Here is a 9,696-nt window from a genome sequence, read left to right as displayed (position 1 = left end):
TGCATTATATGTGTAAATTGCTTTGGGCAGTATTGACATTTTCACAATGTTAAGTCTTCCTATCCAGGAGCATGGTACATTCTTCCATTTTTGTAGATGTCTTTTGGTTTCTTGTAGTAGTGTTTTGTAGTTTTCTTTGTATAGGTCCTTTGTTTTCTTGTTACCTTTTTTCCCAGATATTTCATCCTTTGGGCAGCTATTGTAAATGGTATTGCTTTCCTAACATCCTTACAGCACTGTCACTGTTGGTATAGAGGAATCCAACTGATTTTTGTATGTTGATCTTATACCCTGCCACTTGGCTGAATCTTCCAATGAAGTGTAGCAGCTTTTTGACTGAATCTTTGGGGTTTTCTATGTATTGTTGTTGTTGTTGTTATGTGGCATTGAATTGGGTCTGACCCATAGCGACCTAGTATAGGATTTCAGAGGAGCAGCTGGTGAGCTTGAACTGCCAACCTTGCAGTTCAAATGGCTTTGCAGTCTGGTGCATTAACCCAGAGCACCACACCAGGACTCCAGTGAGGATGGAAAACTTTGTAATACATTTTATAAAGCAAGCATAACCCTCATACCAAAACCAGGGAAGCACATCACTAAGAAAAAAGATTATAGACCTATATCTCTCATGAACATAGATGAAAAAATTCTCAACAAAACCCTAGCCAACAGAATCCAGCAGGATCATAGAACTAGATCTCTGCAAATAGAGAGTTTTACTTCATCTTTGCCAATTTGGATGTGTTTAATTTCCCTATCTTGCCATAGAGCTCTGGCTAAGACTTCCAAAACAATACTGAATAACAGTGGTGACAAAGGGCATCCTTGTCTGTTTCCTGTTTGCAGAGGGAAGGCTTTCAGTTTCTCTCCATTGAGAGTAATGTAGGCTGTTGGTTTTGTATATATGCTCTCAATTATGTTGAGGAATTTCCCTTCGATTCCTACTTTGTCGAGTGTTTGTCAAGAATGGATGTTGGATTTTGTCAAATGCCTTTTCTGCATTGAATGATATGATCATGTGGTTCCTTTCCTTTTTCTTATTTATATGGTGGATTAAATTGATTGCATTCCTGTTATAAAACCCACTTGGTGATGATGTATTATTTTTTTGATGTGCTGCTGGATTCTGTTGGCTAGGATTTTGTTGAGAATTTTTGCATCTATGGTCATTAGTCTATGATTTTCTTTCTTAGTAACATCCTTCCCTGGTTTTGGTATGAGGGTTATGCTTGCTTTATAAAATGTGTTAGGAAGTTTTCCATCCTCTTCTATATTCTGGAATAATTTGAGTAGAATTGGCGACAGCTCTTCCTGCATGTTTGGTAGAACTCACCAGTGAAGCCGTCTGGGCCTGGACTTTTTTTGGTTGGGAGTTTTTTGATGATCTGATCAATTTCTTCTTTTGTTATGGATCTGTTCAGGTTTTCTACTTCACTCTGTGTAAGTTTAGGTAAGTCATGTTTTTCTAAAAATGTATCCATATCTTCTAAGTTTTCAAATTTGTTGGAGTACAGCTCTTCATAGTATTCTGTTATTATCCTTTTAACTTCTTTGGCTCTGTTGTGACATCGCCCATGTGGTTTCCAATGTGTGTTACTTGTGTCTTCTCCCTCTTTTCTTTTGTTAGATTTGCCAGTAGTTTGTCAGTTTTATTAATCCTTTCAAAGAACCAGCTTCTTGTCCTGTTGATTCTTTCTGTAGTTTTCTGTTTTCCATCTCATTTATTTCTGTTCTGATCTTTATTATTTATTTTCTTTTGGTGACTGTAGGTTCCCTCTGTTGCTCTGTTTCTAATTGTTGGACATGCTGTGTCAATGTGTTAATTAAGGTTCTTTCCTCTTTTTGGATGTGCACATTTATAACAATGAATTGTCCTCTCAGCACCACTTTTGCCGTGTCCCAAAGATTTTGGTATATTGTGCTTTCATTCTCATTTGTTTCTAGGAACTTTGTGAATTCACGTTTGATTTCTCCTACTGCCTGGTCACTTTTCAGCAGGGTGTTATTCATTTTCCATGTATTCGACTTTATTTCCTTGGTCTTATTGTTGATTTCTAGTTTTGTAGCATTGTGGTCTGAAAAGATGCTTTGTAGTATTTTGATGTTTTTCAAATTTATGAAGGCTTGCTTTGTGACCTAACACCTAGTCAATTCTGAAAATGTTCCATGTGCACTGGAAAAGAATATATTTTGTGCAGTTGTTAGGTTGAATGCTCAGTACACATCTGTGAGGTCAAGTTGGTTGATTGTGCTGTTTAGTTCCTCTGTAGTTTTAGTTCCTCTGTAGTTCTTTCTGGTTGTTCTATCCCTTTTTGAAAGTGGCATATTAAAATCGCCCACTATAATTGTAGATATATCTATTTGGTTCTTCAATTCTAACAGGGTTTGCTTCATATATCTTGGTGCTCTTTCACTGGGAGCGTAGATATTTATTATGGTTATGTCATCTTGCTCAACTGACCCGTGATCATGAGATAGTGTCTGTCTTTATCTCTTATGATGGTTTTTGTTTTAAAGCTCACTTTAGCAGAGATTAGTATTGCCACTCCTGCTTGTTTGTTATTGCAGTTAGCTTGGTATATTTTTTCCCATCCTTTAACTTTTAGTCTGTTTCTGTCTTTTGTGTAAATTGTGTCTCTTGCAAGCAGCATATTGAAGGGTCTTGTTTTGTTATCCATTCTGCCATTCTCTGTCTTTTCACTGGTGAATTTAATCTGTTGACATTCAGTGTAATGATTGATAGGCATGAATTAACTGCTCTCATTTTGTTAATTTTTTGTGGTACTGTTCATCCCTTTGTTCTGCATGCCTTCTGCTGAGTTCATGTTTTTTGTGCTATTTCTTGTCAGTTTCTTCTTCGTTTTCATGTTTCCTTGTTCTGATTAGATCTCATTTTCATGGTAAGCTGTGAAGTATTAACTTTCTTTGGGGTTTTCCTATAGTCTATTAACTTTTCCCTCCATTTAAGACAATCTGTTATATCCTGTAATCTGCCTGACCTCCTCACCACCTGGATCTCTGTTCCTATATTTTTCCTTCTTGAATATTGTTAATATTTTGATCTTTGCTTGGCCGAACAGGTCCCCTGAGTTCACTGCTATAATTTTGTTCTTTTCTGAACTCTTCTATCTCTTGACTGAGTGCCAGGTGGTATTGCCATGTCTGTCAGTCTCTGGTTGTTGCCTGTTCTTGCTGGTTTTCATTCCAAAGAACTCCCTTTAGGGTGTTTTGAAGCACTAGATTGGCTTTGACAAAATCTCTTAGCTTCTGTTTATCCTCAAATGTTTTGATTGCACCATCATATTTGATTGACAGTTTTGCTGGATAGATGATTTTTAGTTGGCAGGTTTTTTGGTTTTTGTTTTTTTATCTTTTAGGGTTTTATATATGTCTCCCCATTGCCTTCTTGCCTGCATGGTTTCTGCTGAGAATCCAGAGCTTAATCTGATTTGCTTGCCTTTGTAGGTAACACTTCTTTTTTCCCTGGCTACTTTTAGTATTCTTTCCTTGTCTTTGATTTTGGAGAGCTTATGATAGGTCTTAGTGATTTTCTTTTGGGGTCTATCCTTCCTGGAGTTCATTCAGCTTCTTGAATGTTTATCTTCTCATCCTTCAAGATGTTAGGGAAATTTTCTTCCAGTAGTTCCTCAACTATCACCTCTGTGGACTTCTGTGAGTCTTCCTGTTTCGGGATGCCAGAATTCTTAGGTTATTCCTCTTCATGTTATCCAGCATGAATCTTATGCTCTTTTCAGATTTTTTTTATCCTTTTTTCTTCTTGCTCTTCTATCTTAGCAGTAGTTAGAGATTTGTCTTCCATCTCACTGGTTCTGGCTTCCATCTCTTCAATTCTACTCTTTTGCCTTTTCAGTGTATTGTCCATTTCTGATATTTTATTATTAAGTGTCTGGACCTCTTTTTGCAGGTGTTGAATTGTTTCCAATGCTGTATCTATCTTGTTTGATTGCTCCTGTAGCACTTTCCTGACTTCTTTCTTATTCTCCTCCACCCCTTTTTGGAGCATTTGAATTTGTTTCCATATCATTCTTCTGAATTCCTTCTCAGGCAGATCCAAAGCCTGCTTTTATTCTACTGGAAATACTGTGTCTGCCTCCAGCTCTTTTGTCTCAGTTATTCTTTTCTGGTTTTGGACATGTTTTGAGATCTTTTGTTGTATTTTCCTGGACATTTTCAGTAGGTACATGGATTTTTAATGCTTAAATGGATGTATGTTGTTGTGTTGTTGAGCTTACTGAGTGTCTCTTGGTGGATATGATCTGGAGATAGGCTTCCTTTTTTGCATATAATGTCTAAGATCTGGTATTGGCTCCTGTCCCAATGGTGGGATATTATGGGGTATGATTGTAGCTTGGCTATATGGTCATTATTTTTGTCTCTTCTTGGGTAATGTAAGGAGAAAAAGCTCCCACTTTCAGGAAAAAAGTGTGATCAGAAGGACCAAAAACAGAAGGGACATAAAAGCAAAGATAAAATCCACCACTCCAAAACAAAAATAAAACTGTAGCTGTCTGACCAGTGGCAGGAATAAATGGTCCCACCCAGGTCAACTTTAGGGTTGGGTCACAGAGTCAGACATCATAAGCAGCTGCCAAAGGGTCAGCCCATGGGACCAATGGGGATCCTCCTCTCTGTGCCATGGGAAAACTGTGGGCTCAATGCTGGACCCTTTAGTGGGTGCACACCCACCTGTCTGAAGGTTGTTGGGCTGGGCAGAGAGGGTACAACAGGGAAGAGGAGGAAAAAATTGTGTAGAATCTCCTCCTACCTTTTTTTCAAATGTCGCTGCATGGGTTTCACTGTGTCAGTCTGGCTTTGGCCCCACACTCTGAACACAGCCTGGGTGGGAGTGCTCCGTAGGCAGAGTCCTGAGCCCTGATAGATTCTGGAATTGCAGTATTTTCCTTTATACAGTGATTTTACCCCCAGTGGGTGCCAGAAACTGGTGCCCTGTACCTTATACTAGACCCAGAGCTCTGGAGCAGCTCTGTAAAAGTACCTTCTCTGGATTTTTGGCACCTCCCCCACAGAGCTCATCCTACCTGATTCTGCTTGTCCTGCCCTTACATGTGATATTAATGAACAAAGCATGACAAAAATTGTCAGAATTTCAGGCCCTACCTCAGACTGATAGGCTTGGAGTCTGAATTCTAACGCAATCCCCACTGATGATGATAAGCACTGTTCTAATCGTTGGTACCCACAGTCATTGGCGTTCTGGTGTGTCACTGCAGGATAATGCACTGGATCACAAAGATTGTTTGAACAGCAAGGTCTGCGGTTCAAACCCACCAGCTTCTCCTTGGAACCCTATACAGGGTTGCTATCGTCAGAACTAACTCAATGACACTTAACAACAAAAACAACCCACAGTCACTGGAATCCTGATGTGCTTCTATAGGGTAAGCACTGAACTGCTGACAAACCACAAGGTCAATGGCTCAAACCTACCTGCAGCTCCTCAGAAGCCCTATACTGGGTCACTATGAGTCAGAGTCAACGCGACAGGGCACTTAACAACAACCCATAATCAGTAATCCATACTAACCATAAAGGTTAGATTCAAAACTAGTCCTGATAACTGAGGACATTTACTGTATATGTGTATGTGGGACAAGAAAACATGCAAGAAAGAAAGAAGATTCTAGGTTCCAACCATGCTGATTCCTGTTACTGGTAACTACTGCTGAACCAGCTGCAGACTCATGAGCACACAATGAAACACAAGGCCATTTAGTCCTGTGCCATCCCCATGATCAGTTGTGGATCAGAATGTTGTGCTCACAGGGCTTTAATTGTCTCATTTGGGGAAGCAGATCTCCATGCCTTTCTTCCTAGTCTTAATATGGAATTTTTCATTTTGTAAAAAGAGAATCCAACCCAAAGGTGGAAGATAATCAACACTGCCCAGGTCAGGTCATGGTCAAGGGAATGGTCCAGCAGCAATTTTTCTGGCAACCACAACTTTCCTGTTCCACCCATCCCAAATGTCCAGGTTAACCTTGTCACATCCTCCAAGACCCTCCCAGCCAGCATCTTCACGTGCTGGTACACAAGTCAGTGAATAAATGCCTGGGAAGAAGAGACTCAAAGCTAGAGAGGTTGGTGAAATACTCTAGCGACATGCAATGTGATTCTGTGGCCCATGGCCCAAGTCCTATGCACGACGATGCCACCCTCTATCACTTGCACACCATAAGGAGGGTAGATATGGGCAGAGCTGCAGCTCAGACTCCAAAGAGGGCTTGTAATGAACTGGGCTCACTTCATTGTTCTGATAAGCACAGAGATCAGAGAAGGAAATAAGTGGCTTGTTAGGTCAGTGGGCACATCACCTGCCATGCTGAGCCAGTCTCGAGGGTGGACTTTGTAGGATTTGATGGCACTGCCCAGATGAGATGGTTTCCATGTCGAGAGAAAATTGAGGGTCACTGCATTCTTGTTCCTTTGCTTCGCTCTCCTCCTGAGGTCATATTACAAATGCTTCTCATCTGCAAATTGCTTCCTGCGAGCAAAAGTGGAGTGTGGCTCTGAATGCGATGTCTTGTTTGTTTTGTCTTATTTAAGAAATGTTTCATTGGGTTAGGGGACAGCATATTACAGCAACAACAAAACATGTATCTCACGGCTCTGCACAGCAAGTGTTTGGGTCTTGTCATGCACAGGTCAAGAAGGGTTTTGTTCCACACTCGGGTCCTCAGACTGATGAAGATATTTCAGTGAGTTCTCTAAGGGTCAGTGTAGGAGAAAGGCAGGAATGTGGCCAGTGGCCTAAGGGCTTTGAAGAGGTCTTCCTGGAAGAGGAACACAATGCTTCTTCTCTCATTTCATTGGCCCAACATGGCCCCTCACTACATGCTTATCCTGTGGCCCACCCATGTGCTGGGAGAGAACCAGAAATATTTGGGGGGCAGCATAGTCACAAGATGGAAATCTCCTGCAAGTGTTAGATGGTCAAGTTCATTCTCAAAGGCCAGCCCATGATGAGGACATGGCTGTGTGGACGTGGAGAATGGCTTGACATTCCATTAATCATGGCCGTCATTACCAGTGGATAACCACTCAGGCTTGCTGTGTCGAGTCTGACTATGAACAAGAGAAATAAGACCACTCAATAACTGGGAATCCCCAATGTCCCAACCGGCCTTGACATGACCATCTCTGCTGTGCACCCCTTAGCCCACACCCAGCATCTTCAAATACTGGTGCATAAATCAGTGAATAAATGCCTTTGAGAAGGAACTCAGTGTTAGAGAGCTCGGCCAAATATGCCAGTTGCCTGCATGCCGTAGGACTATGTGGCCTCTTGGCCATTTCTGTAATGAGGAAATAATGCCCAAAGCATTGGCGAGCATGTCTGTTTTTCATGCTTTCTCTGGAATGCCGCTGCTGTCTTGGTGAGGCCACTGCCTTCAGGACACTCATCTGCACACACACAGACAGCACATGGGACAGGCGCCGACTGCACATCTGGGGCTTCAGGCTTGCCTGCTGGACAGATGGCATCTCGGACCTTCCTCAGAAGAGGTCCCTGCAACGCTTAGCCTCACAGTTAGCAGGCTACTGAGTATGCGTGAGTCACCAGGAGCCCAGACCAACATTCTTAGCTATCCTCAGAGCAAATTAGGACTTGTCCATATTTAGCAAGAATGTCCAAAGTGTAAGAAGCCAGGAGGCAGGACTCTCCGTTTGTTGTCTTGAGTAAGGAGTGGGGACTGTTTACAAGCCACCCCTCTTGTCCTGCATTACGTAGCAAAGAAACAGTAGGGGGAAAGGGCATCCTGCTAGAACTGGAAAGCCACACGAGGAGGGAGCTACACTCTGAGACCCCAACATCAGGGTCTGTTAGTGTCAAGACGCTCTGGTTGACAAGCTGTGGCAAATTTTCAATGGTTCTCCTCTGAAATGTGGGGCAGCTGTTTGGTACAAATTTAAAATGAAAGGTGAATGAAAGTCAAACTCTATGGCCAAAAGATGATGGCAATCTTCAAGAAGTCACTGCAGGAATACAAGGGTGAGTCAAAAATAATCTGCACTCCAGTTATAGTAAAACGCCCATCCACATCCATAGCTGATGACAGCATTAAGTGTGCTCATGAAATGATTCTGTCGAATAGACAAGTGACAATGGATTATGTGGTAAATCATTTGCAAATCTGCTTATTAAATAATCCATGACAGACTTGGGTTTCAAAAACTTTGTGTGAGATGCGTACTGAAACATCTCACGGAAGAGCATAAACAGAAGTGTTTGGACATCTACAAACAAAATTTGGACCAATACTTGAAAGAAAGTGAGTTTCTTTAAAAAAAAAAAAAAATGTTACTGGTGACGAGACATGGATTCATCATTACGAACCTGAGAGTAAACGACAGAGTATGGAATAGAAGCATCCTCAATTGTTGACCAAGAAAAAGTTCAAAAATTGCTGGAAAATTGTTTCTTACAGTTTTCTGGGATTCTCAACGGCCAGTATTGGAACACTATCAGGAAAATGGTTCAACAATCAACAGTGCTTGTTACAGAGAGATACTCACTGAAGAGCTGAAGCCTAAACTTCAGATTAAAAGCAAAGCCACGGTATCTAAGGATGCTGTGATTTTGCATGACAATGCATGTCCACACACCTCTGCTCATATTGTTGACATTCTGCTAAAACTTCATTTTGAGGTGTTAAAGCATCCTCCCTGTAGTCTTGATCTTGCTCTAACGGTCTTTAACCTGTTTGGTCCCCTGAAAGCAACCCTTCAGTGATGAAAATTCACCTCTGATAAAGAAGTGAAGACAGTGGTGCATTCGTGGTCCACAGCTCAGCCTAAAACATTTTTTTAATAAGGGACTACAGAAGATTGTAGACAGATGGACAAAGTGTATAGAAAAGCAAGATTATGCTGGGAAAATTATGTATTTGTCTTTTCTAAAAGTTAATTAAAATAAATTCTACAGGCAGAGTGCAGATAATTTGTGACTCACCTTCATATTAGAGTGGTGGTGGCTGTGTGTCGTCTAGTTGGTTCCAACTCATACTGACCCTATATAGGGTTTCTGAGGCCATAAATCTTTATGAAACCAGAAAGCCTCATCTTTTTTATGCAGAGCAGCTGGTAGAATTGAACTGATGACCTATGGCTAATAAATATTCCAACTAGTAACCCACTCTCCTACCAGAATTCCTGCTATCTGTTATACCCATTGCCACTGAGTTGATTCAGACTCATTGCAACCCCATGTGTTGGAGTAGAACTGCTCTGTGGGGGTTTCTTGACTGTCATTGCCAACTTTTAAGTTAATTCCTGTTGTTATTGTTGTTTTTAAGTGCCACTGAGTTGGCTGACTCATAGTGACACTGTAAAGGGTTTGCGAGGAGCGACTGGTGAGTTTGAACTGCCGACCTGCGGTTAGCAGCCCAGTGCTTATCCTCAAGTGCCAGAGTAGTAGTAAATAAAAAACCATTTCTGCTACCCAGGAACCTCAGAATATCATCTCTGCTGCCTTGTTGATCACTGGAGTAGTTTATTGTTAATAAAAAATAAACATTTGTGGGCCCCAATCCTAAACTTACAGGAGTCCAACATAGGGCTGCAGGAAGTTCGAGGCAACTAGTGATGTCAGCAGGGAGACTGAGAATGATCTGTCCATTTCAACCTACACATGACAGTATCATTTGCAATTTTTAA

The sequence above is a fragment of the Chrysochloris asiatica genome, unplaced genomic scaffold, assembly GCF_000296735.1.
Source record: "Chrysochloris asiatica unplaced genomic scaffold, ChrAsi1.0 scaffold00023, whole genome shotgun sequence".
Lineage (NCBI taxonomy): Eukaryota > Metazoa > Chordata > Mammalia > Afrosoricida > Chrysochloridae > Chrysochloris > Chrysochloris asiatica.
This window is presented reverse-complemented; position numbering follows the sequence as displayed.